The 15004-nt window shown below is 44.3% G+C and overlaps 1 long non-coding RNA gene across 8 annotated transcripts in view; it reads left to right on the top strand.

Moving 5' to 3' along the window:
- LOC307185420 overlaps positions 1–15004 on the top strand; it is a 1105689-nt gene that overhangs the window by 425869 nt on the left and 664816 nt on the right. The window lies entirely within an intron of this gene.

The following is a 15004-nucleotide window of genomic DNA, read 5'->3' as shown; positions in this document are numbered from 1 at the left end:
TGCAATTCTGCCCCGATTTCAAGTCCTCTTGGCAGCCTTACTTCAGTCTATTTTTGGACGATAGCTGTCATTTATAACTCTGCAGGTTTGTGAATTACAGTGCCCCTGAGCTCCTTTCTTCAACTCGCTTTCTTGTGACCTGGCCGCAACACCGCAGGATGGCTTCAGGCCCTAATCTGGTTCTGGCACGGCACGCTGAGCCTTTGGTTATTTCCTCTTCCTGGTGGGAAATGAGAGTTAAATTTGCCCGTCCAGACACCTCCAGCTAGTCTCTCATTGGTTCTCGCGATTCCTGTTCATCTTCCGCAGAAATTGCAAACTGGGCCAAACAGGAGGTTAAAGGCGCTGACTCTCCAAGTGGGGAGAGTGTTAGTAAAGCGTCTGGAATGTTGCACCGGAGTACCAGGGGAGGAAAACTGAGACATATTTGAACACGTCTCCCGTTCACATGGTTGATCATACTTGGGTTCCACATGCATGTTTTAGCTGAAGGAAGAATACCTTAAACCTGGAGAGTTAAGACCCGTGTAATGGGTACCATGCAATATGACTTCAAAGGGTCTTCATTTGCTCACCGAACCTCTCCAATCCTATCACTGCTGCGTTTATGCCCCTGTACACATGCTTGATTCTCTTTCGGAGACATAGCAATCCATAGGTTTTAAGATACTTACTAGTCAGGTACATTCTTAGGCGTTTAATATGCGGTGTTGAGTCCATTTCGTTGAGCAAGGAGTAGCTCTTGTCTATTCCATATTTGACTTAAGGAACTTTATCTGTGCTCATTTCAATCTCTGGTTTTATGCAGCACCCCAACTCACCTTTACCCTTAAGCAAGCATAAGTTGGTTTTCCAAATTTGAGACCCTGTTCTGTTCTGTAATTCAGTTCCTGTGTAGCCAAGTTTACATTCCGTGTATTACTGATATCTTATGATGTTTCTTTTTCTGTGTGACTTACTTCAGTTAGAATCATCATACCTGAATCCACTCATTGTGCTGCTAAGGGCCTGATGACACAGATTTCATTGCTGAGTGTTATTGCTTTGTAAGTAAATACCACAACTTCTTTATCCATTTTTCACTTACTACGATGTTGAACTTGTACTGTAAACGAGGTTCTTGTAAACAGAGCCGTCCCAAACTTTGGGGTGGCTGTGTCTTTTTGATTTTAATTTCCCTAAGCTATAGGACCATAAGTGGAAGTGCCCTAGGCTCTGTTGCTTTGTTTTTTAGATGTTTCAGGAAACACCATACACTTCTCCCGAGTGGTTGTTGGCAATTTACATCCCGCCCATCAGCATAACAAGGCTCCCAGTTCTCCATGGCCTGTCCTGCCTTTCTGGATTTTACACTTTTTTCAGATGGCCCTTTTGACCGGGGGGAAGTGAGACTTCATTGTAGTGCAGATTTCCTTTGCAAGCTTGCTTGGTTGGCCAAAAAGGGCGTATGCGTTTTTTCCTGAATATATTCAGGAAAAAACGCATACGCCCTTTTTGGCCAAGTGCATCATTGTGGACGTTCTGCCTCTTTTCCTATGCTTTCAATGCAATTCCAGTCTACCTCCTGAAATCGGTTTCCTGCAATTCTGCCCCGCTTTCAAGTCCTCTTGGCAGCCTTACTTCAGTCTATTTTTGGACGATAGCTGTAATTTATAACTCTGCAGCTTTGTGAATTACAGTGCCCCTGAGCTCCTTTCTTCAACTCGCTTTCTTGTGACCTGGCCGCAACACCGCAGGATGGCTTCAGGCCCTAATCTGGTTCCGGTACGGCACGCTGAGCCTTTGGTTATTTCCTCTTCCTGGTGGGAAATGAGAGTTAAATTTGCCCGTCCAGACACCTCCAGCTAGCCTCTCATTGGTTCTCGCTATTCCTGTTCATCTTCCGCAGAAATTGCAAACTGGGCCAAACAGGAGGTTAAAGGCGCTGACTCTCCAAGTCGGGAGAGTGTTAGTAAAGCGTCTGGAATATTGCACCCGAGTACCAGGGGAGGAAAACTGAGACATATTTGAACACGTCTCCCGTTCACATGGTTGATCATACTTGGGTTCCACATGCATGTTTTAGCTGAAGGAAGAATACCTTAAACCTGGAGAGTTGAGACCCGTGTAATGGGTACCATGCAATATGACTTCAAAGGGTCTTCATTTGCTCACCGAACCTCTCCAATCCTATCACTGCTGCGTTTATGCCCCTGTACACATGCTTGATTCTCTTTCGGAGACATAGCAATCCATAGGTTTTACGATACTTACTAGTCAGGTACATTCTTAGGCGTTTAATATGCGGTGTTGAGTCCATTTCGTTGAGCAAGGAGTAGCTCTTGTCTATTCCATATTTGACTTAAGGAACTTTATCTGTGCTCATTTCAATCTCTGGTTTTATGCAGCACCCCAACTCACCTTTCCCCTTAAGCAAGCATAAGTTGGTTTTCTAAATTTGAGACCCTGTTCTGTTCTGTAATTCAGTTCCTGTGTAGCCAAGTTTACATTCCGTGTATTAGTGATATCTTATGATGTTTCTTTTTCTGTGTGACTTACTTCAGTTAGAATCATCATACCTGAATCCACTCATTGTGCTGCTAAGGGCCTGATGACACAGATTTCATTGCTGAGTGATATTGCTTTGTAAGTAAATACCACAACTTCTTTATCCATTTTTCACTTTCTGCGATGTTGAACTTGTACTGTAAACGAGGTTCTTGTAAACAGAGCCGTTCCAAACTTTGGGGTGGCTGTGTCTTTTTGATTTTAATTTCCCTAAGCTATAGGACCATAAGTGGAAGTGCCCTAGGCTCTGTTGATTTGTTTTTTAGATGTTTCAGGAAACACCATACACTTCTCCCGAGTGGTTGTTGGCAATTTACATCCCGCCCATCAGCATAACAAGGCCCCCAGTTCTCCATGGCTTGCCCTGCCTTTCTGAATTTTACACTTTTTTCAGATGGCCCTTTTGACCGGGGGGAAGTGAGACTTCATTGTAGTGCAGATTTCCTTTGCAAGCTTGCTTGGTTGGCCAAAAAGGGCGTATGCGTTTTTTCCTGAATATATTCAGGAAAAAACGCATACGCCCTTTTTGGCCAAGTGCATCATTGTGGACGTTCTGCCTCTTTTCCTATGCTTTCAATGCAATTCCAGTCTACCTCCTGAAATCGGTTTCCTGCAATTCTGCCCCGCTTTCAAGTCCTCTTGGCAGCCTTACTTCAGTCTATTTTTGGACGATAGCTGTCATTTATAACTCTGCAGGTTTGTGAATTACAGTGCCCCTGAGCTCCTTTCTTCAACTCGCTTTCTTGTGAGCTGGCCGCAACACCGCAGGATGGATTCAGGCCCTAATCTAGTTCCGGCACGGCACGCTGAGCCTTTGGTTAATTCCTCTTCCTGGTGGGAAATGAGAGTTAAATTTGCCCGTCCAGACACCTCCAGCTAGTTTCTCATTGGTTCTCGCTATTCCTGTTCATCTTCCGCAGAAATTGCAAACTGGGCCAAACAGGAGGTTAAAGGCGCTGACTCTCCAAGTGGGGAGAGTGTTAGTAAAGCGTCTGGAATGTTGCACCCGAGTACCAGGGGAGGAAAACTGAGACATATTTGAACACGTCTCCCGTTCACATGGTTGATCATACTCTGGGTTCCACATGCATGTTTTAGCTGAAGGAAGAATACCTTAAACCTGGAGAGTTGAGACCCGTGGAATGGGTACCATGCAATATGTCTTCAAAGGATCTTCATTTGCTCACCGAACCTCTCCAATCCTATCACTCCTGCGTTTATGCCCCTGTACACACGCTTGATTCTCTTTTGGAGACATAGCAATCCATAGGTTTTAAGATACTTACTAGTCAGGTACATTCTTAGGCGTTTAATATGGGGTGTTGAGTCCATTTCGTTGAGCAAGGAGTAGCTCTTGTCTATTCCATATTTGGCTTAAGGAACTTTATCTGTGCTCATTTCAATCTCTGGTTTTATGCAGCACCCCAACTCACCTTTCCCCTTAAGCAAGCATAAGTTGGTTTTCTAAATTTGAGACCCTGTTCTGTTTTGGAATTCAGTTCCTGTGTAGCCAAGTTTACATTCCATGTATTAGTGATATCTTATGATGTTTCTTTTTCTGTGTGACTTATTTCAGTTAGAATCATCGTACCTGAATCCACTCATTATGCTGCTACGGGCCTGATGACATAGATTTCATTGCTGAGTGATACTGCATTGTACGTAAGTACCACAAGTTCTTTATCCATTTTTCACTTTCTGTGATATTGAACTTGTACGGTAAACGAGGTTCTTGTAAACAGAGGCGTCCCAAACTTTGGGGTGGCTGTGTCTTTTTGATTTTAATTTCCCTAAGCTATAGGACCATAAGTGGAAGTGCCCTAGGCTCTGCTGCTTTGTTTTTTAGATGTTTCAGGAAACACCATACACTTCTCCCGAGTGTCTGTTGGCAATTTACATCCCGCCCATCAGCATAACAAGGCTCCCAGTTCTCCGTGGCCTGTCCTGCCTTTCTGGATTTTACACTTTTTTCAGATGGCCCTTTTGACCGGGGGGAAGTGAGACTTCATTGTAGTGCAGATTTCCTTTGCAAGCTTGCTTGGTTGGCCAAAAAGGGCGTATGCGTTTTTTCCTGAATATATTCAGGAAAAAACGCATACGCCCTTTTTGGCCAAGTGCATCATTGTGGACGTTCTGCCTCTTTTCCTATGCTTTCAATGCAATTCCAGTCTACCTCCTGAAATCGGTTTCCTGCAATTCTGCCCCGCTTTCAAGTCCTCTTGGCAGCCTTACTTCAGTCTATTTTTGGACGATAGCTGTCATTTATAACTCTGCAGGTTTGTGAATTACAGTGCCCCTGAGCTCCTTTCTTCAACTCGCTTTCTTGTGAGCTGGCCGCAACACCGCAGGATGGATTCAGGCCCTAATCTAGTTCCGGCACGGCACGCTGAGCCTTTGGTTAATTCCTCTTCCTGGTGGGAAATGAGAGTTAAATTTGCCCGTCCAGACACCTCCAGCTAGTTTCTCATTGGTTCTCGCTATTCCTGTTCATCTTCCGCAGAAATTGCAAACTGGGCCAAACAGGAGGTTAAAGGCGCTGACTCTCCAAGTGGGGAGAGTGTTAGTAAAGCGTCTGGAATGTTGCACCCGAGTACCAGGGGAGGAAAACTGAGACATATTTGAACACGTCTCCCGTTCACATGGTTGATCATACTCTGGGTTCCACATGCATGTTTTAGCTGAAGGAAGAATACCTTAAACCTGGAGAGTTGAGACCCGTGGAATGGGTACCATGCAATATGTCTTCAAAGGATCTTCATTTGCTCACCGAACCTCTCCAATCCTATCACTCCTGCGTTTATGCCCCTGTACACACGCTTGATTCTCTTTTGGAGACATAGCAATCCATAGGTTTTAAGATACTTACTAGTCAGGTACATTCTTAGGCGTTTAATATGGGGTGTTGAGTCCATTTCGTTGAGCAAGGAGTAGCTCTTGTCTATTCCATATTTGGCTTAAGGAACTTTATCTGTGCTCATTTCAATCTCTGGTTTTATGCAGCACCCCAACTCACCTTTCCCCTTAAGCAAGCATAAGTTGGTTTTCTAAATTTGAGACCCTGTTCTGTTTTGGAATTCAGTTCCTGTGTAGCCAAGTTTACATTCCATGTATTAGTGATATCTTATGATGTTTCTTTTTCTGTGTGACTTATTTCAGTTAGAATCATCGTACCTGAATCCACTCATTATGCTGCTACGGGCCTGATGACATAGATTTCATTGCTGAGTGATACTGCATTGTACGTAAGTACCACAAGTTCTTTATCCATTTTTCACTTTCTGTGATATTGAACTTGTACGGTAAACGAGGTTCTTGTAAACAGAGGCGTCCCAAACTTTGGGGTGGCTGTGTCTTTTTGATTTTAATTTCCCTAAGCTATAGGACCATAAGTGGAAGTGCCCTAGGCTCTGCTGCTTTGTTTTTTAGATGTTTCAGGAAACACCATACACTTCTCCCGAGTGTCTGTTGGCAATTTACAACCCGCCCATCAGCATAACAAGTCTCCCAGTTCTCCGTGGCCTGTCCTGCCTTTCTGGATTTTACACTTTTTTCAGATGGCCCTTTTGACCGGGGGGAAGTGAGACTTCATTGTAGTGCAGATTTCCTTTGCAAGCTTGCTTGGTTGGCCAAAAAGGGCGTATGCGTTTTTTCCTGAATATATTCAGGAAAAAACGCATACGCCCTTTTTGGCCAAGTGCATCATTGTGGACGTTCTGCCTCTTTTCCTATGCTTTCAATGCAATTCCAGTCTACCTCCTGAAATCGGTTTCCTGCAATTCTGCCCCGCTTTCAAGTCCTCTTGGCAGTCTTACTTCAGTCTATTTTTGGACGATAGCTGTCATTTATAACTCTGCAGGTTTGTGAATTACAGTGCCCCTGAGCTCCTTTCTTCAACTCGCTTTCTTGTGAGCTGGCCGCAACACCGCAGGATGGCTTCGGGCCCTAATCTGGTTCCGGCACGGCACGCTGAGCCTTTGGTTAATTCCTCTTCCTGGTGGGAAATGAGAGTTAAATTTGCCCGTCCAGACACCTCCAGCTAGTCTCTCATTGGTTCTCGCTATTCCTGTTCATCTTCCGCAGAAATTGCAAACTGGGCCAAACAGGAGGTTAAAGGGACTGACTCTCCAAGGCGGAAGAGTGTTAGTAAAGCGTCTGGAATGTTGCACCCGAGTGTCAGGGGAGGAAAACTGAGACATATTTGAACACGTCTCCCGTTCACACGGTTGATCATACTCTGGGTTCCACATGCATGTTTTAGCTGAAGGAAGAATACCTTAAACCTGGAGATTTGAGACCCGTGGAATGGGTACCATGCAATATGTCTTCAAAGGGTCTTCATTTGCTCACCGAACCTCTCCAATCCTATCACTCCTGCGTTTATGCCCCTGTACACACGCTTGATTCTCTTTTGGAGACATAGCAATCCATAGGTTTTAAGATACTTACTAGTCAGGTACATTCTTAGGCGTTTAATATGGGGTGTTGAGTCCATTTCGTTGAGCAAGGAGTAGCTCTTGTCTATTCCATATTTGGCTTAAGGAACTTTATCTGTGCTCATTTCAATCTCTGGTTTTATGCAGCACCCCAACTCACCTTTCCCCTTAAGCAAGCATAAGTTGGTTTTCTAAATTTGAGACCCTGTTCTGTTTTGGAATTCAGTTCCTGTGTAGCCAAGTTTACATTCCATGTATTAGTGATATCTTATGATGTTTCTTTTTCTGTGTGACTTATTTCAGTTAGAATCATCGTACCTGAATCCACTCATTATGCTGCTACGGGCCTGATGACATAGATTTCATTGCTGAGTGATACTGCATTGTACGTAAGTACCACAAGTTCTTTATCCATTTTTCACTTTCTGTGATATTGAACTTGTACGGTAAACGAGGTTCTTGTAAACAGAGGCGTCCCAAACTTTGGGGTGGCTGTGTCTTTTTGATTTTAATTTCCCTAAGCTATAGGACCATAAGTGGAAGTGCCCTAGGCTCTGCTGCTTTGTTTTTTAGATGTTTCAGGAAACACCATACACTTCTCCCGAGTGTCTGTTGGCAATTTACATCCCGCCCATCAGCATAACAAAGCTCCCAGTTCTCCGTGGCCTGTCCTGCCTTTCTGGATTTTACACTTTTTTCAGATGGCCCTTTTGACCGGGGGGAAGTGAGACTTCATTGTAGTGCAGATTTCCTTTGCAAGCTTGCTTGGTTGGCCAAAAAGGGCGTATGCGTTTTTTCCTGAATATATTCAGGAAAAAACGCATACGCCCTTTTTGGCCAAGTGCATCATTGTGGACGTTCTGCCTCTTTTCCTATGCTTTCAATGCAATTCCAGTCTACCTCCTGAAATCGGTTTCCTGCAATTCTGCCCCGCTTTCAAGTCCTCTTGGCAGCCTTACTTCAGTCTATTTTTGGACGATAGCTGTCATTTATAACTCTGCAGGTTTGTGAATTACAGTGCCCCTGAGCTCCTTTCTTCAACTCGCTTTCTTGTGAGCTGGCCGCAACACCGCAGGATGGATTCAGGCCCTAATCTAGTTCCGGCACGGCACGCTGAGCCTTTGGTTAATTCCTCTTCCTGGTGGGAAATGAGAGTTAAATTTGCCCGTCCAGACACCTCCAGCTAGTTTCTCATTGGTTCTCGCTATTCCTGTTCATCTTCCGCAGAAATTGCAAACTGGGCCAAACAGGAGGTTAAAGGCGCTGACTCTCCAAGTGGGGAGAGTGTTAGTAAAGCGTCTGGAATGTTGCACCCGAGTACCAGGGGAGGAAAACTGAGACATATTTGAACACGTCTCCCGTTCACATGGTTGATCATACTCTGGGTTCCACATGCATGTTTTAGCTGAAGGAAGAATACCTTAAACCTGGAGAGTTGAGACCCGTGGAATGGGTACCATGCAATATGTCTTCAAAGGATCTTCATTTGCTCACCGAACCTCTCCAATCCTATCACTCCTGCGTTTATGCCCCTGTACACACGCTTGATTCTCTTTTGGAGACATAGCAATCCATAGGTTTTAAGATACTTACTAGTCAGGTACATTCTTAGGCGTTTAATATGGGGTGTTGAGTCCATTTCGTTGAGCAAGGAGTAGCTCTTGTCTATTCCATATTTGGCTTAAGGAACTTTATCTGTGCTCATTTCAATCTCTGGTTTTATGCAGCACCCCAACTCACCTTTCCCCTTAAGCAAGCATAAGTTGGTTTTCTAAATTTGAGACCCTGTTCTGTTTTGGAATTCAGTTCCTGTGTAGCCAAGTTTACATTCCATGTATTAGTGATATCTTATGATGTTTCTTTTTCTGTGTGACTTATTTCAGTTAGAATCATCGTACCTGAATCCACTCATTATGCTGCTACGGGCCTGATGACATAGATTTCATTGCTGAGTGATACTGCATTGTACGTAAGTACCACAAGTTCTTTATCCATTTTTCACTTTCTGTGATATTGAACTTGTACGGTAAACGAGGTTCTTGTAAACAGAGGCGTCCCAAACTTTGGGGTGGCTGTGTCTTTTTGATTTTAATTTCCCTAAGCTATAGGACCATAAGTGGAAGTGCCCTAGGCTCTGCTGCTTTGTTTTTTAGATGTTTCAGGAAACACCATACACTTCTCCCGAGTGTCTGTTGGCAATTTACAACCCGCCCATCAGCATAACAAGTCTCCCAGTTCTCCGTGGCCTGTCCTGCCTTTCTGGATTTTACACTTTTTTCAGATGGCCCTTTTGACCGGGGGGAAGTGAGACTTCATTGTAGTGCAGATTTCCTTTGCAAGCTTGCTTGGTTGGCCAAAAAGGGCGTATGCGTTTTTTCCTGAATATATTCAGGAAAAAACGCATACGCCCTTTTTGGCCAAGTGCATCATTGTGGACGTTCTGCCTCTTTTCCTATGCTTTCAATGCAATTCCAGTCTACCTCCTGAAATCGGTTTCCTGCAATTCTGCCCCGCTTTCAAGTCCTCTTGGCAGTCTTACTTCAGTCTATTTTTGGACGATAGCTGTCATTTATAACTCTGCAGGTTTGTGAATTACAGTGCCCCTGAGCTCCTTTCTTCAACTCGCTTTCTTGTGAGCTGGCCGCAACACCGCAGGATGGCTTCGGGCCCTAATCTGGTTCCGGCACGGCACGCTGAGCCTTTGGTTAATTCCTCTTCCTGGTGGGAAATGAGAGTTAAATTTGCCCGTCCAGACACCTCCAGCTAGTCTCTCATTGGTTCTCGCTATTCCTGTTCATCTTCCGCAGAAATTGCAAACTGGGCCAAACAGGAGGTTAAAGGGACTGACTCTCCAAGGCGGAAGAGTGTTAGTAAAGCGTCTGGAATGTTGCACCCGAGTGTCAGGGGAGGAAAACTGAGACATATTTGAACACGTCTCCCGTTCACACGGTTGATCATACTCTGGGTTCCACATGCATGTTTTAGCTGAAGGAAGAATACCTTAAACCTGGAGATTTGAGACCCGTGGAATGGGTACCATGCAATATGTCTTCAAAGGGTCTTCATTTGCTCACCGAACCTCTCCAATCCTATCACTGCTGCGTTTATGCCCCTGTACACACGCTTGATTCTCTTTTGGAGACACAGCAATTCATAGGTTTTAAGATACTTACTAGTCAGGTACATTCTTAGGCGTTTAATATGGGGTGTTGAGTCCATTTCGTTGAGCAAGGAGTAGCTCTTGTCTATTCCATATTTGGCTTAAGGAACTTTATCTGTGCTCATTTCAATCTCTGGTTTTATGCAGCACCCCAACTCACCTTTCCCCTTAAGCAAGCATAAGTTGGTTTTCTAAATTTGAGACCCTGTTCTGTTTTGGAATGCAGTTCCTGTGTAGCCAAGTTTACATTCCGTGTATTAGTGATATCTTATGATGTTTCTTTTTCTGTGTGACTTATTTCAGTTAGAATCATCGTACCTGAATCCACTCATTATGCTGCTACGGGCCTGATGACATAGATTTCATTGCTGAGTGATACTGCATTGTACGTAATTACCACAAGTTCTTTATCCATTTTTCACTTTCTGTGATATTGAACTTGTACGGCAAACGAGGTTCTTGTAAACAGAGGCGTCCCAAACTTTGGGGTGGCTGTGTCTTTTTGATTTTAATTTCCCTAAGCTATAGGACCATAAGTGGAAGTGCCCTAGGCTCTGCTGCTTTGTTTTTTAGATGTTTCAGGAAACACCATACACTTCTCCCGAGTGTCTGTTGGCAATTTACATCCCACCCATCAGCATAACAAGGCTCCCAGTTCTCCATGGCCTGTCCTGCCTTTCTGGATTTTACACTTTTTTCAGATGGCCCTTTTGACCGGGGGGAAGTGAGACTTCATTGTAGTGCAGATTTCCTTTGCAAGCTTGCTTGGTTGGCCAAAAAGGGCGTATGCGTTTTTTCCTGAATATATTCAGGAAAAAACGCATACGCCCTTTTTGGCCAAGTGCATCATTGTGGACGTTCTGCCTCTTTTCCTATGCTTTCAATGCAATTCCAGTCTACCTCCTGAAATCGGTTTCCTGCAATTCTGCCCTGCTTTCAAGTCCTCTTGGCAGCCTTACTTCAGTCTATTTTTGGACGATAGCTGTCATTTATAACTCTGCATGTTTGTGAATTACAGTGCCCCTGAGCTCCTTTCTTCAACTCGCTTTCTTGTGACCTGGCCGCAACACCGCAGGATGGCTTCAGGCCCTAATCTGGTTCTGGCACGGCACGCTGAGCCTTTGGTTATTTCCTCCTCCTGGTGGGAAATGAGAGTTAAATTTGCCCGTCCAGACACCTCCAGCTAGCCTCTCATTGGTTCTCGCTATTCCTGTTCATCTTCCGCAGAAATTGCAAACTGGGCCAAACAGGAGGTTAAAGGGACTGACTCTCCAAGTGGGGAGAGTGTTAGTAAAGCGTCTGGAATGTTGCACCCGAGTACCAGGGTATGAAAACTGAGACATATTTGAACACGTCTCCCGATCACATGGTTGATCATACTCTAGGTTCCACATGCATGTTTTAGCTGAAGGGAGAATACCTTAAACCTGGGTAGTTGAAACCCGTGGAATGGGTACCATGCAATATGACTTCAAAGGGTCTTCATTTGCTCACCGAACCTTCCAATCCTATCACTGCTGCGTTTATGCCCCTGTACACATGCATGATTCTCTTTCAGAGACATAGCAATCCATAGGTTTTAAGATACTTACTAGTCAGGTACATTCTTAGGTGTTTAATATGCGGTGTTGAGTCCATTTCGTTGAGCAAGGAGTAGCTCTTGTCTATTCCATATTTGACTTAAGGAACTTTATCTGTGCTCATTTCAATCTCCGGTTTTATGCAGCACCCCAACTCACCTTTACCCTTAAGCAAGCATAAGTTGGTTTTCTAAATTTGAGACCCTGTTCTGTTCTGTAATTCAGTTCCTGTGTAGCCAAGTTTGCATTCCGTGTATTACTGATATCTTATGATGTTTCTTTTTCTGTGTGACTTATTTCAGTTAGAATCATCATACCTGAATCCACTCATTGTGATGCTAAGGGCCTGATGACATAGATTACATTGCTGAGTGATATTGCTTTGTAAGTAAATACCACAACTTCTTTATCCATTTTTCACTTTCTGCGATGTTGAAATTGTACTGTAAACGAGGTTCTTGTAAACAGAGGCGTCCCAAACTTTGGGGTGGCTGTGTCTTTTTGGTTTTAATTTCCCTATGTTATAGGACCATAAGTGGCAGTGCCCTAGGCTCTGTTGCTTTGTTTTTTAGATGTTTCAGGAAACACCATACACTTCTCCCGAGTGGTTGTTGGCAATTTACATCCCGCCCATCAGCATAACAAGGCTCCCAGTTCTCCATGGCCTGTCCTGCCTTTCTGGATTTTACACTTTTTTCAGATGGCCCTTTTGACCGGGGGGAAGTGAGACTTCATTGTAGTGCAGATTTCCTTTGCAAGCTTGCTTGGTTGGCCAAAAAGGGCGTATGCGTTTTTTCCTGAATATATTCAGGAAAAAACACATACGCCCTTTTTGGCCAACTGCATCATTGTGGACGTTCTTCCTCTTTTCCTATGCTTTCAGTGCAATTTCAGTCTACCTCCTGAAATCGGTTTCCTGCAATTCTGCCCCGCTTTCAAGTCCTCTTGGCAGCCTTACTTCAGTCTATTTTTGGACGATAGCTGTCATTTATAACTCTGCAGGTTTGTGAATTACAGTGCCCCTGAGCTCCTTTCTTCAACTCGCTTTCTTGTGACCTGGCCGCAACACCGCAGGATGGCTTCAGGCCCTAATCTGGTTCCGGTACGGCATGCTGAGCCTTTGGTTATTTCCTCTTCCTGGTGGGAAATGAGAGTTAAATTTGCCCGTCCAGACACCTCCAGCTAGCCTCTCATTGGTTCTCGCTATTCCTGTTCATCTTCCGCAGAAATTGCAAACTGGGCCAAACAGGAGGTTAAAGGCGCTGACTCTCCAAGTGGGGAGAGTGTTAGTAAAGCGTCTGGAATGTTGCACCCGAGTACCAGGGGAGGAAAACTGAGACATATTTGAACACGTCTCCCGATCACATGGTTGATCATACTCTGGGTTCCACATGCATGTTTTAGCTGAAGGAAGAATACCTAAAACCTGGGTAGTTGAAACCCGTGGAATGGGTACCATGCAATATGACTTCAAAGGGTCTTCATTTGCTCACCGAAACTCTCCAATCCTATCACTGCTGCGTTTATGCCCCTGTACACATGCTTGATTCTCTTTCGGAGACATAGCAATCCATAGGTTTTACGATACTTACTAGTCAGGTACATTCTTAGGCGTTTAATATGCGGTGTTGAGTCCATTTCGTTGAGCAAGGAGTAGCTCTTGTCTATTCCATATTTGGCTTAAGGAACTTTATCTGTGCTCATTTCAATCTCTGGTTTATGCAGCAACCCAACTCACCTTTCCCCTTAAGCAAGCATAAGTTGTTTTTCTAAATTTGAGAACCTGTTCTGTTTTGGAATTCAGTTCCTGTGTAGCCAAGTTTACATTCCGTGTATTAGTGATATCTTATGATGTTTCTTTTTCTGTGTGACTTATTTCAGTTAGAATCATCGTACCTGAATCTACTCATTATGCTGCTACGGGCCTGATGACATAGATTTCATTGCTGAGTGATACTGCATTGTACGTAAGTACCACAAGTTCTTTATCCATTTTTCACTTTGTGCGATGTTGAACTTGTACTGTAAACGAGGTTCTTGTAAACAGAGGCGTCCCAAACTTTGGGGTGGCTGTGTCTTTTTGATTTTAATTTCCCTATGCTATAGGACCATAAGTGGCAGTGCCCTAGGCTCTGTTGCTTTGTTTTTTAGATGTTTCAGGAAACACCATACACTTCTCCCGAGTGTCTGTTGTCAATTTACATCCCGCCCATCAGCATAACAAGGCTCCCAGTTCTCCATGGCCTGTCCTGCCTTTCTGGATTTTACACTTTTTTCAGATGGCCCTTTTGACCGGGGGGAAGTGAGACTTCATTGTAGTGCAGATTTCCTTTGCAAGCTTGCTTGGTTGGCCAAAAAGGGCGTATGCGTTTTTTCCTGAATATATTCAGGAAAAAACGCATACGCCCTTTTTGGCCAAGTGCATCATTGTGGACGTTCTGCCTCTTTTCCTATGCTTTCAATGCAATTCCAGTCTACCTCCTGAAATCGGTTTCCTGCAATTCTGCCCCGCTTTCAAGTCCTCTTGGCAGCCTTACTTCAGTCTATTTTTGGACGATAGCTGTCATTTATAACTCTGCAGGTTTGTGAATTACAGTGCCCCTGAGCTCCTTTCTTCAACTCGCTTTCTTTTGAGCTGCCCGCAACACCGCAGGATGGCTTCAGGCCCTAATCTGGTTCCGGCACGGCACGCTGAGCCTTTGGTTAATTCCTCTTCCTGGTGGGAAATGAGAGTTAAATTTGCCCGTCCAGACACCTCCAGCTAGCCTCTCATTGGTTCTCGCTATTCCTGTTCATCTTCCGCAGAAATTGCAAACTGGGCGAAACAGGAGGTTAAAGGGACTGACTCTCCAAGTCGAGAGAGTGTTAGTAAAGCATCTGGAATGTTGCACCCGAGTACCAGGGTACGAAAACTGAGACATATTTGAACACGTCTCCCGATCACATGGTTGATCATACTCTAGGTTCCACATGCATGTTTTAGCTGAAGGAAGAATACCTTAAACCTGGGTAGTTGAAACCCATGGAATGGGTACCATGCAATATGACTTCAAAGGGTCTTCATTTGCTCACCGAAACTCTCCAATCCTATCACTGCTGCGTTTATGCCCCTGTACACATGCTTGATTCTCTTTCGGAGACATAGCAATCCATAGGTTTTAAGATACTTACTAGTCAGGTACATTCTTAGGCGTTTAATATGCGGTGTTGAGTCCATTTCGTTGAGCAAGGAGTAGCTCTTGTCTATTCCATATTTGACTTAAGGAACTTTATCTGTGCTCATT

This window comes from Stenella coeruleoalba, assembly GCF_951394435.1.
Source record: "Stenella coeruleoalba genome assembly, chromosome: 4".
In the NCBI taxonomy this organism is placed as follows: Eukaryota; Metazoa; Chordata; class Mammalia; order Artiodactyla; family Delphinidae; genus Stenella; species Stenella coeruleoalba.
Note: the sequence above shows the minus strand (reverse complement) of the source record. Positions and strands in the feature narration are given on the sequence as shown.